Source organism: Pristiophorus japonicus, chromosome 10 (genome assembly GCF_044704955.1).
Source record: "Pristiophorus japonicus isolate sPriJap1 chromosome 10, sPriJap1.hap1, whole genome shotgun sequence".
In the NCBI taxonomy this organism is placed as follows: domain Eukaryota; kingdom Metazoa; phylum Chordata; class Chondrichthyes; family Pristiophoridae; genus Pristiophorus; species Pristiophorus japonicus.
In genome coordinates this window covers 209,635,354-209,650,577 of record NC_091986.1, presented here as the reverse complement: position 1 = coordinate 209,650,577, position 15,224 = coordinate 209,635,354, and positions in this window count along the sequence as shown.

Genomic DNA, 15,224 nt, shown 5'->3' with positions numbered 1-15,224 from the left:
CACAGTTACTTTAATGTTCAGTTCGTGATCACTGAGGAAACCAGATTGTTAAAAGACAGAATGCGGCGGTTTATTTTCCTGAGCGGCCTAATTCAGCCAGAAATATGTAGAAGTTTGCAAAGCAGCCACAAAAAAACACAGCAGCCAGTGTTAGATTTATGTAAGAACATAAGAATTTTTTCAGTTTGTCCTCCGTCGGGATATTCGGTCGGCCTCCTGAGATACCGTTCAGTTGGCGCCCGAGTTTGAGTGTGCGGCATCACTTTTAGCGCTGCTCTCTCACCTTCGAGTGGAAAAACTGAATTTTACAGTTTGAGGTGTCACCTGCTGATAAAATCAGCACTCAGCCAGTGACACCACCTCAAAGGCACCGGGACCGAATTTCGAACCCCCACAGAACCTCACAGCGCAGAAGGAGTCCATTCGGACCGTTGTTTCCGTGCCGGTTCTTTGAAAGAACTGTCTAATTTAGTCCCACACCCTAGTTTTTTCCCCCATAACCCTGAAAATTAGTGCATGTCCAGTATAAATCCAAGGTGTTAACGTTGAATAGTGTCAATCTGTCTGGTTCCAAATTCTTTCAATCTCGTGGGACATCTTAGAGTCCCGAAGAAACCCTGTGATTACTGTAAAGTCCTGTCCCCTCAGTCCAGATTCACACGAGGCATGTAGTGAAGTCAAGGTCACTCTGGACCTGCACCTTTATTTCACTGCTCTGGAATGCTGCATTTGCCTGAGACCTGTGCTTATATACCTGTCTCTTGCAAGTGCACCCCTGGTGGTAAGGTATGCTGGTGGTTACAGGTCATATCTTATTACAGTCATGTATAGCATGTTAGGATACAGTTATATATAATAATGTAAGATACATGACAATTACAGTAAAGATGAATGCAGTTTATTCCAGCCGTGGCTCAGTGGGTAGCACACTCGCTCTCTGAGTCAGAAGGTTGTGGGTTCAAGTCCCACTCCAGGGACTTGAGCACATAAATCTAGGGTTGACACTCCAGTGCAGTGCTGAGGGAGTACTGCACTATTGGGGGTGCCATCTTTCAGATGAGGCGTCAAACCGAGGCCCTGTCTGTTCTCTCAGGTAGACATAAAAGATCCCATGGCACTTTTCGAAGAAGAGCAGGGGAGTTATCCCCAGTGTGCTGGGGCCAATATTTATCCCTCAATCAACATAACAGAAACAGATTATTTGGTCATTATCACGTTGCTGTCTGTGGGAGCTTGCTGTGCGCAAATTGGCTGCCGCGTTTCCTACATTACAACAGTGAGACACACACTTCAAAAAGTACTTCATTGGCTGTAAAGCTCTTTGAGACAGTCGGTGGTGGAGACAGGCGCTATATAAATGCAAGTCTTTTCTTTTTTCTTTTAATTTTGAATGTTTCACGAAGTCAACCATCTTGTGTATTTAACGCACTGACTGCTGTCACATCACAGGGCAGCACCTCCGAATCACTGAGCATACAGCAAACCTCCGTGACAGAGAGCTTCCATTCTCTGTTCACCATCAGACGGGTGAGACAGCGTCCCTTACCTCCCAAGCTGAGGCAGCTAGGTGGAGGGGAGGGGGATGATAAGCTACCTCAGTCCGGACCGAGGTTTGAACTTGGGTACCGTTCTGGACTGGAGTGCCTCAGTTTCGCCCTGAGGAATTGGCTGACAAACTGCGCTCGACGTGATCCTGTGATGGATGTTTCGAGTCCGCCACTGCGTCCCATCGCCTATCCTCTGCACATCTGTCTCAATCTTGCTGATCGTGTTAACAATGAGCAGGTGCTGCGCATCCTACCTGTGTTTCTGAGCCCAAGGAACAGTTGCTCATTCCCGAAACTGTCAGATGCACTCGAGTCTCATCACCTCCTTATAAGTGCACAGCAGGTTGTCGGAGAGAACAATGTGCATGCCGAAGGGAGCACAATTGTTATTACCGGCAATGTTATTGCCTTGTGAATTTACTTTTTCCGAGAAATGGTTCATTCTTAATCAAGGGGTTTTGTTGCTAATGTTGAGGTAATGGTTGGGTCTGCCTGTGAAAATGACAGGCTTGCGCATCCCAGCCGGAATATTCTTTTGATGCTCCGAGCTTTGAACAACAATGGAATCTCAAGTGTTTTATTGGAGGTTAGTCTTCCTCGTCCTATGGGAAATATACCAGGCTAGTGAATTCTCCTCTTTGACATGTCTTTGTCCTTTAAACTTCCTCACCCCCTTTTTCCCTGTAATTGACTGCAGGTCATATCGAACGTGGGTGGCATCACATCCAATCTTGAGACATCTTGACCGGGGAACATGTAATGAATTTAATGACTCACAAGACTTGTTACTGTAAACTGCCTCAGGTGTAAACCTGATCCAACTTTATTCGCACCCAAAGTAACCCGCGTGACAACCCGCGCTTATATACCAGTGACCGCACAGGCGCGCGTACAGCCCGGTGACCTCCGACAGTGGCGCCCCCTGGTGTCTGGTGCATGCATAAATACATAACAGAACATAAGAACATAAGAAATAGGAGCAGGAGTAGGCCATTCGGCCCCTCGAGCCTGCTCCGCCATTCAATAAGATCATGGCTGATCTGATCATGGACTCAGGTCCACTTTCTCGCCCGCTCCCCATTCTCGGTTAAGAAGCTGTCTATTTCTGTCTTAAATTTATTCAATGTTCCGGCTTCCACAGCTCCCTGAGGCAGAGAATTCCACAGATTTGCAAGCCTCTGAAAGAAGAAATTCCTGCTCATTTCAGTTTTAAACGGGCCCGTATTCTAAGATTATGCCCCCTAGTTCCAGTCTCCCCTATCAGGGAGTGCTGTGTGACACTACTTAAGGCATGGTTGGATCATAGAATTATAGAACAGTACAGCACAGAAGAAGGCCATTCAGCCCATCGAGTCTGCGCCGGCTCTTTTCAAACATCAATCAGTTAGTCCCACTTCTCCATATCCCCGCAATTTATTCTCCATCAAGTATTTATTCAATTCCCATTTTACAGCTACTATTGAATCTGTATCCACTACCCTATCAGGCAGTGCATTCCAAATCCTAATCACTCATTGCATAAACAAAAAATTACTTATGTCACCTCTGATTCTTCTGCCAATCACCTTAAATCTGTGCCCTCTAGTCTTTTTACTTACTCTATCTAAAACCCAGCATGATTTTAAACACCTTCATCAAATCGTCTCTTAGCCTTCACAGCATCTCCGAGAAAAATATTCAGTCAGGAACAGAATGAAAGAAAATGATTGTACGTAAGGATGTATCAGCAAGTCAGGAGGAAGGAAGGATGGAGGGAGGGAAGAGGAGCCAAATGATGAGATGCCAGGGCGAGTTGCATTATCGAGAGGGGAGGTGCAGGGTAGGAGGAGGCGGGGAAGTGGAGTGGGGAGGTGGTGAACTGGAAGGAGCATGGTTGGAGCACATAAGAACATAAGAATTAGGAGCAGGAGTAGGCCATTTAGCCCCTTGAGCCTGCTCCGCCATTCAATGAGATCATATCTGATCTTCTACCTCAACTCCACTTTCCTGCACTATCCCCAATCCCTTAATTAACTTAATATCCAAAAATCTATTGATCTCTGTCTTGAAGATACCCAAACACTGAGCCTCCCTCCCCTCACCCCTCCGCCCCACAAGGCCTCTCTCGGAGAGCACACGTTAGTTCGTGAGTTTCCGATCCTTGCGGCACAAAAAGTTGTACAACGCCTCCCTTTGCGCTGACGCAGGGCATAGATGCCCAAACTTCCTTACCAAAGCGCAAACTATTCCCGGCCGGAAACTTTTCTGCCCCGCTTGCGTTTTCGCCCCGAAAACAGCAAAGCCTGAAATCCAGGCCCTGAGGCCTGGAAACTCATTATTGCCCCTGTTTGGGGGCGGTAAAATCGGGGATACGTGATACTTTGCGCTGGGCGCTCAAGTCCCGCCCCACTCGGTAAATTCGGGTTACGGGGTGCACGCTTTAGCAGCGCTGCGCAGTTGTCCATGTAAAACTGCCACCTCTGAGGGGAACTTCCCTCAGTTAAAGGGAAGGACGCACACTGCATACTCTGCCACAGACAAGGCCACCTACCTGGACCATTGCGGAGCGTAGTTGCTGCGTGATCAGCGGAGCGCTGGGCTGAGTGATCACGGCCCCCACCCCGCCAAGAAACCGCATCCGGAGCGGCAGCGAAAAGGTAAAGGTTTCTTTTTCAGCAGTCGTCTACCCCCCCTTTAATTGTCACCCCGGTAACGACCAGCCACCCTTGAAGCTGCCGCTGTCTTCACCCCGCGCTGCTTCAGAAGGGAAAAACCCAATTTAGGGGCTGGGCGCAAAGGGGACGATGCGTATAACAACGACCTCACGAATTACAGACGCAGGAGATCGGGCGCAGCATCTCAATGACGGCACTAAATGCCCGGTGACTTTAGCGGGAGTCGTTAGCGGCGTTGCTCCCGGTCACAAACTCATTTGGCCCCATCTCCCCCAGGGGCACTAACGGGAAGCGCAATTAAAGCATAAGAAATAGGAGCAGGAGCAAGCCATTTGGCCCCTTAAGCCTGCTCCCCCATTCAATAAGATCATGGCTGATCTGATCATGGACTCAGCTCCACTTCCCTGCCCGCTCTCAATTACCCTTTACTCCCTTACCGCTCAAAAATCCATCCATCTCCACCTGAAGTATATTCAATGACCCAGCCTCCACAGCAATGTAACCCAATTTCTCCTCCTTATTTTCCATAGACTATGTGACCTCCTTATTCTTCCAACCAGAGTTACCACCTCACCCTTACCTGTTTCCAATATTGGTCTAGACACGACCCACCCAGTTACATTGTTAACAATACTTCCTAGTGTATAAAACATCAGACCAAGGGCCCAAAATTCCATTTTACCTTTTTTTGGTGCGATTGAAGATTAACGGACAATTTTTTAAGCCGAAAAAGAAAAATCCGAAGTTTGGCCATTTTTCTGTTTGACTTTGAAGCCGGGCAGAAGGACCTTCGTTTCTGTGGGTGGGGCTAATTGATAGCGCCGAAAAACTGAGGCCCCGTTCTGCACATGCCCAAGCATTTAGGTTTCCAGGGTAACGAGTAATTGCACAGCTTTACGCTGTGGTTAACCCGTGCCAATTTTTCCCTGCCGACCCGCTGAGGGTTCCAGCATTTTCTGTGATAATTCCAGAATCCAGTCTTTTGCTTTGGAATCCATGCTGTACCTGCCCTGGGAGTGTTTTAATGCTGAAACTCCCCGCCCCAGCCCACAACTTGCAAATGGCTCCCCCGTTGCCTTCCCTATCCTTGGCCGAATGGCCCCCTGCTGCCGCCCCTATCATAAGAACATAAGAACATAAGAATTAGGAACAGGAGTAGGCCATCTAGCCCCTCGAGCCTGCTCCGCCATTCAACAAGATCATGGCTGGTCTGGCCGTGGACTCAGCTCCACTTACCCGCCCGCTCCCCATAACCCTTAATTCCCTTATTGGTTAAAAATCTATCTATCTGTGACTTGAAAACATTCAATGAGCTAGCCTCAACTGCTTCCTTGGGCCGAGAATTCCACAGATTCACAATCCTCTGGGAGAAGAAATTCCTTCTCAACTCGGTATTAAATTGGCTCCCCCGTATTTTGAGGCTGTGCCCCCTAGTTCTAGTCTCCCCGACCAGTGGAAACAACCTCTCTGCCTCTATCTTGTCTATCCCTTTCATTATTTTAAATGTTTCTATAAGATCACCCCTCATCCTTCTGAACTCCAACGAGTAAAGACCCAGTCTACTCAATCTATCATCATAAGGTAACCCCCTCATCTCCGGAATCAGCCTAGTGAATCGTCTCTGTACCCCCTCCAAAGCTAGTATATCCTTCCTTAGGTAAGGTGACCAAAACTGCACGCAGTACTTCAGGTGCGGCCTCACCAATACCCTATACAGTTGCAGAAGGACCTCCCTGCTTTTGCACTCCATCCCTCTCGCAATGAAGGCCAACATTCCATTTGACTTCCTGATTACCTGCTGCACCTGCAAACTAACTTTTTGGGATTCATGCACAAGGACCCCCAGGTCCCTCTGCACCGCAGCATGTTGTAATTTCTCCCCATTCAAATAATGTTCCCTTTTACTGTTTTTTTTCCCAAGTTGGATGACCTCACACTTTCCGACATTGTATTCCATCTGCCAAACCTGAGCCCATTCGCTTGACCTATCTAAATCTCTTTGCAGCCTCTCTGTGTCCTCTACATAACCCGCTTTCCCACTAATCTTTGTGTCATCTGCAAATTTTGTTACACTACACTCTGTCCCCTCTTTCAGGTTATCTATGTATATTGTAAACAGTTGTGGTCCCAGCACCGATCCCTGTGGCACACCACTAACCACCGATTTCCAACCCGAAAAGGACCCATTTATCCTGACTCTCTGCTTTCTGTTAGTTAGCCAATTCTCTATCCATGTTAATATATTTCCTCTGACTCCGCATACCTTTATCTTCTGCATAACCTTTTGTGTGGCACCTTATCGAATGCCTTTTGAAAATCTAAATACACCACATCCATCGGTACACCTCTATCCACCATGCTCGTTATATCCTCAAAGAATTCCACCTTCATGAATCCCTGGCTTGGCTTCCATCTCCCCCCCGGGAGAATATAGAAACATAGAAAATAGGTGCAGGAGTAGGCCATTCGGCCCTTCGAGCCTGCACCACCATTCAATATGATCATGGTTGATCATGCAACTTCAGTACCCCAATCCTGCTTTCTCTCCATACCCCTTGACTCCCTTTAACCGTAAGGGTCACATCTAACTCCCTTTTGAATATATCTAACGAACTGGCCTCAACAACTTTCTGTGGTAGAGAATTCCACAGGTTCACAATTCTCTGAGTGAATCAGTTTCTCCTCATCTCGGTCCTAAATGGCTTATCCCTTATCCTTAGACTGTGACCCCTGGTTCTGGACTTCCCAACATCGGGAACATTCTACCTGCATCTAACCTGTCCAATGTTTCTCTGAGATCCCCTCTCATTCTTCCAAGTTCCAGTGAATATTAGCATAGTCGATCCAGTCTTTCTTCATATGTCAATCCAGCCATCTCGGGAATCAGTCTGGTGAACCTTCGCTGCACTCGCTCAATAGCAAGAATGTCCTTCCTCAGATTAGGAGACCAAAATTGAACACAATATTCAAGGTGTGGCCTCACCAAAGCCCTGTACAACTGCAGCAAGACCTCCCTGCTCCTATACACAAATCCCCTCGCTATGAAGGCCAACATGCCATTTGCCTTCTTCACCGCCTACTGTACCTGCATGCTAACTTTCAATGGCTGATGTACCATGACACCCAGGTCTTGTTGTACCTCCCCTTTGAAGCTGAGCGCCGAGTTCCCGTGACCGGCCGAGGGAGCGATCCTGCTGCCCGACACTCCGACCCTGTGTGCCTCGAGCCCGGTGAGCAGCGGTTCGGTGGTGGAACTTCAACTCTGCAATTTACTGCAATAAATAAAGTTTCTCTTTTACCTTTAGTTTGGACATAATATAAGTTTGTTCCCTCCCACCAAAACCTATAATTCAGCTCCGATAAGCAAGGCGGCGTCTGTGATGCTGATTTCTATCTGACTCTGATTAGGTACGGTAACATTTTACAAAGCGGTCCCCAGCGGCATTTTTGAAAAAAAATCTTTATTGAGGAAACTCGCAAAAATGGGCAAAAATGGGGTTACGCGAGGATTTGACCCTGAGTGACATCATAAAGATGGTAACTAAAAAAATCGGCTGATACCTGTTAAGGACAACGTTGTACCCTTGCCGAAACTTGTAAAATTAAGTTAGCTCCAAAAAGAAAACACTGATATCCCCAAAAGTTTGGCAAATTTTGGGCCCCAAAGCTCGATCTGCTCAGCCAGGTCCTGTGGCACTAATTCAAAAAACAAATTAACTGGATCTCAATTGCTGCTGCAGGATCTTGCTGTGTACAACATGGTCGCCGCATTCGCCTATATAAGTGTAATGTACATGCTTCATGGGTTCTTTGTTCAAGAATTCATAGCAACATATTGTTATTAAGAACTATTTGGTTTATTAACAAAGCTTTAACAATCACACGACAGATTACCGGTTCATCCACTTGGCTCACAACTGCATACTTCATCGTGGATGACTTCGACCCAACTGGCTGGGGTTTTATTGAGTCTTGTGTACATCACGTGACTGTCTCAACCACTCACAATGCAACAGCTCTACAAACCTGCGAGCACATAAGCATCGATTACAATAATTGTCAATGTTGGGGTGGTTTCTGAGAGATGCGGCCACATGCAATATAAATGCAAGGCTTCTGTAGTGCTTACCTCTTAGGATGTATTTTTAATGTCACCACACTACTGTGTGAGAGAAAATCATTGCAAATTCAGTTACGATGCTTTGATACGCGTAGCGACCACGGAATTACTAGCCGAGGAAGAAAGAAAGAAGTACAAAATGTGCTTACTGTCAATGTGGACGACTGCCTTTGATTGAGCATATATCCCCAATTGAATCTTGTAGCATTCCTCTTTGGGAGTTTAAATTATCGATTGATACAAAGCATGTGTTTTCAAAGCAGCAACAAGTCCCGGAGGGAAACCCGACACAGATAAGTGATCACACAATAACAACATTCAATTTGGATGTTAATACGTCACTGAGTCTCAAAGGAATCTCTATTTCAATTCATAATTCCACTCGCCGCCACGGTTCAATCACCTGCATCATTCCGCATTTGCAGTGACTCCATGAAAGGAATGTAACCACTGATCGAAGGAACTCCAAATCACCTTGTGTTTCCTAATCCCATCCTTTTTTAAATTTCATAGAATATAGAAACATAGAAAATAGGTGCAGGAGTAGACCATTTGGCCCTTCGAGCCTACACCACCATTCAATATGATCATGACTGATCATGCAACTTCAGTACCCCATTCCTGCTTTCTCTCCATACCCCTTGATCCCTTTAGCCATGAGGGCCACATCTAACTCCCTTTTGAATATATCCAATGACCTGGACTCAGCAACTTTCTGTGGTGGAGAATTCCACAAGTTCACAATTCTCTGGGTGGAAAACTTTCTCCTCATCTCGGTCCTAGATGGCTTACCCCTTATCCTTAGACTGTTACCCCTGGTTCTGGACTGACCCAACATCGGGAACATTTTTCCTGCATCTAACCTATTCAATCCCATCAGAATGTTATATGCCTCAATAATATCCCCTCTCATTCTTCTAAATTCCAATTAATATAAGCCTAGTCGATCCAATCTTTCTTCATATGTCAGTCCTGCCATCCCGGGAATCAGCCTGGTGAACCTTTGCTGTACTCCCTCAATAGAAAGAATGTCCTTCCTCAGATTAGGAGACCAAAACTGCACACAATACTCCAGGTGTGGCCTCACTAAGGCCCTGTACAACTGCAGTAAGACCTCCCTGCTCCTATACTTAAATCATCTCGCTATGAAGGCCAACATGCCATTTGCTTTCTTTAGTGCCTGCTGTACCTGCATGCCTACTTTCAATGACTGATGTACCATGACACCCAGGTCTCGTTGCACCTCTCCTTTTACAAATCAGTCACCATTCAGATAATAATCTGCCTTCCTGTTTATGCCACCAAAGTGGATAACCTCACATTCATCCACATTATAGTGCATCTGCCATGCATTTTCCCACTCACCCAACCTGTCCAAGTCACCCTGCAACCTCTGAGCATCCTCCTCACAGCTCACACTGCCACCCAGATTAGTGTCATCTGCAAACTTGGAGATATTACATTCAATTCCTTCATCTAAATCATTAATATATATTGTAAATAGCTGGGGTCCCAGCACTGAACCTTGCGGTACCCCACTAGTCACTGCCTGCCATTCTGAAAAGGACCCGTTTATTCTAAAATGGAAAAGGACCCGTTTTATCCTATCATGACCCAGCCCATGATAGGATACGTTACCATGGATGCAGGGTAGCATCGACTTCCTCTGCCAGGTGGCCATTTCATCACCTTCGGGGAACAGCAGCGTCTGCACCTTGAGTATTGTCAGGCTAAATTAAAAAAATAAAGATTTGCATTTCCATAGCGCCTTTCACAACCTCAGAACAACCCAAAGCGTTTCACAGTCGTTAGACCGAGGTTACATTTGCCCTCCCAGATGAATATAAAAGATCCCAAGGCACTATTTCAGCGAAGGGCCTGGTGTCTTGGCCAATATCTTGCCCTCAATCAACATCACCAAAACAGATGATCTGGCCATATCTCTCATTGTTTTTTTGTGCGCAAATTCACTCTCATGTTTTCTATATTAAAACCGTGACTGCACTTCAAAAAGCACTTCATCTGCTATGAAGCACTTTGGGCTGTAGAGCGATAACCCTATTTCCAACTCGCCCTTGGATCACGGATTCATCATTTAACGTGCAGGGTAACAGAATGAACCCAAAGTACACACAATGTATCACAGCATCATGCAGCACAGGAGGCCATTCGGCCCATCATACCTGTACCGGCTCTTTCGTAGAGCTATCCAATTAATCCCACTCCCCTGCTCTTTCCCCATAGCCTAGCAATTTGCTTCCCTGCTCTGGAATATTGTGTTCAGTTTTGGTCTCCTAATCTGAGGAAGAACATTCTTGCTATTGAGGGAGTGCAGCGAAGGTTCACCAGACTGATTCCCGGGGTGGCTGGACTGACATATGTGAAGAGACTGGATCGACTGGGCCTGTATTCACTGGAATTTAGAAGAATGAGAGGGGATCTCATAGAAACATATAAAATTCTGACGGGACTCGACAGGTTAGATGCAGGAAGAATGTTCCCGATGTTGGGGAAGTCCAGACCAGGGGTTACAGTCTAAGGATAAGTGGTAAGCCATTTAGGAACGAGATGAGGAGAAACTTTTTCACCCAGAGAGTTGTGAAACTGTGGAATTCCCTACTGCAGAGAGTCATTGATGCCAGTTCAAGAGGGAGTTAGATATAGCCCTTGCGGCTAAAGGGATCAAGGGGTATGGAGAGAAAGCAGGAAAGGAGTACTGAGGTGAATGATCAACCATGATCTTATTGAATGGTGGTGCAGGCTCGAAGGGCCGAATGGCCTACTCCTGCACCTATTTTCTATGTTTCCCTGGGGTCAAGTTTCGGCCTGAGTTGCTCCTATTTTTTTGGAGCAACTGGTTTAAGAATGGAGTATGTTAGAAATTGCAATTCTCGGCATTTAGTTTGCTCCAGTTCTAGTCAGTTAGAACAGTTTCATTTTGGAACAGCTTTTTCTTTTCAAAAGGTTGCGTGTCCGGCCATTTATGCCTGTTTTGAACGTATAGGCAGTGAAAACTTATTCAAAACTAATTTAGAATGGAGCAAGTCTAGATTTTTGTACGCTCAGAAAAACCTTGCCTACAATTTACAAATCAGGCGTAGGCAACAGACGGGAGGGAGGGCGGGGGGGGGGCGAAGGGAAGTAATTAAATTCTACAAACATTCAACAGTCTTACTTATACAAATAAAGAGCCATCCTGAATAAAAAATTGTAAACAAAGCAAAGACAAAATATTGAATATTCCAACCTGTGTGAAGCAGCAGCAGCCTTCGAGCTGCGGTGCTTCAGGCAGGCCTTCCTTCCATATAGGAGACAGGGGCGGCGTCAGTGGGTGCTGCATTCGGCCACGGGATAGAGGCAGCGGCAGTGGCTGACGGCGGCCGAAGACACAGCAAGCAGCCTTCGAGCTGCGAGGTAGACTGAGGCCATTCGGCCAGGGACAGGGAGAGGCAGCCAGATAGCCAGGTTGAAACTTAAATTTGCAGAATGGGTGCTGCATTGTCAACACCACGGATTATGCAATGGTTTGCCATCAATTCACTGCGCAGGAGAGAATTGATTAGAGCTCACCGCACCAGGAAAGTCATAGCCCGTAGGTTGATGGGCAGGAGACCTTACCCACGTCGGGAATATCGAGCCAGGCGCTCGTACCTGGACATGAGCGAGGCTGATTGTGTCAAAAGGCTGTGTTTCTGCAGAGAAGTTGTCACTGAGATCTGTGATATGCTGAGAGCAGATTTGCAGCCCAGGAGCAGAACGCCGGCTGCCTTGTCTGTTGAAGTGAAGGTAACAGCGGCACTTGCCTTCTATGCCTCGGGATCATTTCAGGCTACAACTGGAGATCTGTGCGCCATCTCTCAATGTGCAATACATGCCTGCGTTTACCAGGTCACGGCTGCACTGTATGCGAGGAGGAATGGCTTCATCAATTTCCCAATGACCGCACAAGCGATCCATGAGAGGGCTGTGGGCTTCTTCAGGATTGCTGGCTTCCCAAAGGTACAGGGCTGCATTGATTGTACCCACATAGCCTTGCGAGCACCTGTGGAGGATTCCGAGCAGTACAGGAATAGAAAAGGTTTCCACTCCATCAATGTGCAGCTCGTGTGTGACGACAAGCAGCGCATCATGTCAGTCGATGCGAGATACCCTGGCAGCACCCAAGATGCGTTCATCCTACGTGACAGCGTTATATCTGACATGTCTGACAGGGCAGAGCTGGCTACTGGGAGACAAAGGGTACGGCCTGACCACCTGGCTCATGACACCCCTACGCGTGACATGGACAGAAGCTGACCGTCAATACAACATGGCGCACATTGCGACGCGCAGCATCATTGAGAGGACCATTGGCATATTGAAACAGTGTTTCCGATGCCTGGACCATTCCGGAGGCCACTTGCAATACTCTCCTCAGATTGTCGGTCACTTCACTGTTGTGTGCTGCATGCTCCAAAACTTAGCCATCATGAGGCAGCAGGAGCTGGTAGTGGAACCCGAAGACCCACGTGAGGGTCCAGTGCCTGATGATAGTATTACGGAAGAGCAGGATGAGGATAATGACGACGATCAGGAAAGCATGCAAGTGACTGATGCCGGAGCACGAGGTCGGAGGAGGGCCGTCCATCGTGCCCCTTTAACGATTGCTCGAGCCCTGCGCCAGCAGCTCATCCGTGAACACTTCAACTACTGATGCCTGAGGGCTCTGCGACCACTGTTGCACATGGACATGTTTATTCTTTGAAGTTGTTCCTACGTTGTGTTGTGTTAATGGAACATGATTCAGTTTTAATGAAAAAATATTATTAAAACATTAAAAGAGCATTTACACTATAAGATCACTTAAAAACCCTAAGATCACTTATAAGTTGTAAAGTTACAAAATTTACAAAACAATTTCAATTTGAAAAATGCTACTACAGCTACATCAAGAACAAGATCAAAAGCAGCAAAGAAAGGCTGTAACCATCTCTCATCCACATCTCAGTGAATGTTCACTTCTTCCTGGGGGTGTCATTTGATTGGCGGGGCTGCTGGTATCTATTGCAGCAGCTATCTCCATGAGGGCCTGTGCCTTCGATTGCACTCCCTCGGACATTCCCTCCCTAAGTTCCCGTGTCATTACTGCTATTTCTCCCGTCAGGATCGTCAAATCTTCACCCACTGCACTGACGCTACCGATGAGTGATCGGGTAAGCTCATTGGTCTCCATACCCAATGCCACAACTTGAGCCGCATCTGTTGCACGCTGCATCTCAGGAGAGCGTGTCTCCAATCTCCTTCTCCTCTGCCTGGGTCTGCCTCGTGGCACCACTACACTGGAGGCACGGGCAGGGACGGTGGGACGCTCGGTGTTCCAAACGGCACCACTACACAGGGAGGCGCGGGCTGGGACGGTGGGGTGCTCGGTTCCAGACGACAGCACTCGAGTGTGAGCCATGGGCTGGGATGGTGGGTGAATGGGTATAAACTGCTCCATTATATCACCAGCACCACTGGGACCAGCAACGTCGGAATCAAAACCATGGAAGGTGGAACCAGAACCTATGTGAGAGGGAGGTGCAGGCTCGGACGGTAGTGCACTGACTGTAGAATGCTGCATTACACCACCAGCACCACTGGGACCCGCAACATCTGAATCAAAACCATGGAAGGTGGAACCAGAACCTATGTGAGAGGGAAGCGCAGGCTCGGATGGTGGTGCACTGACTGTAGACTGCTGCATTACACCAGCAGCACCACTGGGACCCGCAACATCTGAATCAAAACCATAGAAGGTGGAAACAGAACCTATGCAAGGGGTTGAAACTCTGATGCCCCTTAATGGGGGCTCATAAACATTAATTTGGAAGCTCTCCCCTATAGACATTTCAGTCATCGCCGCCATCATCTAGTCTGGATCGTCCACATCTGGTTGTACTGGTTCTTGTTCTGTACCTTCAGGATCCTCAGGGTTGGCAGCATCATCATCATCATCATCATCATCATCATCATGTTCTGCAAAATACATCAGAACAGTCAAATGTTTAACAGCAAGGGAGGGGGCAGGATAGGTGGCATGAGTACTCTCACACATAGCAGGCCAGGCAGCAGGTTGATTTGAAGGGCCACGATGCATTTTCAGGACTTACCGTCTCCCTCGCGTGCGGGCCCAGCTTGTGCTGTACTGATTGCTTTTCTCCATGTACGACTCATCATAGCAGCTACCCTCTGTTCCAAGGGTGTCAGTGGATGCAGATTGGGTGTGCCTCCTCCTGTCCGAGTTGCTTCCCTTTTGTTGTGGGCCAATTTCTTCTGCAAAGAGTAAAATATAACTTTTTACAGAGTGCGCCTTTCTGCAGGGTGGGACATACAGATAGTCACGTTACAATTACGACTACATTAAAAATTGAAAATATTACTTGCACTAACTACTTGACCAAGTTCGTGCCATTTCTTTTTACACTGGCTTCCAGATCTCATGGTATGCAGCACTGCGCAGTAATCTTCTGCAACTTGGTTCCAGCGTTTCTTCATTTCTTTAGGTGACACTTTTATGCGACCTCTGTGCTGGTATCTAACTCCTGCCATCTCTGCTCAATGACATTGACTAATGTCTCCACTTCCTCATGCAAGAAATTCTTTGTTCTTGGTGGACGCTGTTTCATTGCTGTATTGAATTGACACTCTTATTTTTCAAAACACACAGTCCTTAATTTGCATGCACCTATGCCGCACCTGTTCTGGAAGTTTAGCAGTGAAAAGCAGCACTCACTGATTTCAGCAGGTCATTTCTTCAACAGTGCTGCTAAAAGCACTCCTTCAGACACAAAAAAAAAATCCCGAAAATTAAATTCCAAGCCTTTCCAAGGGTCCACGAGACAAATCAACACTTTTCTTTCAGTCCCTTTAAAAATGGTCGTG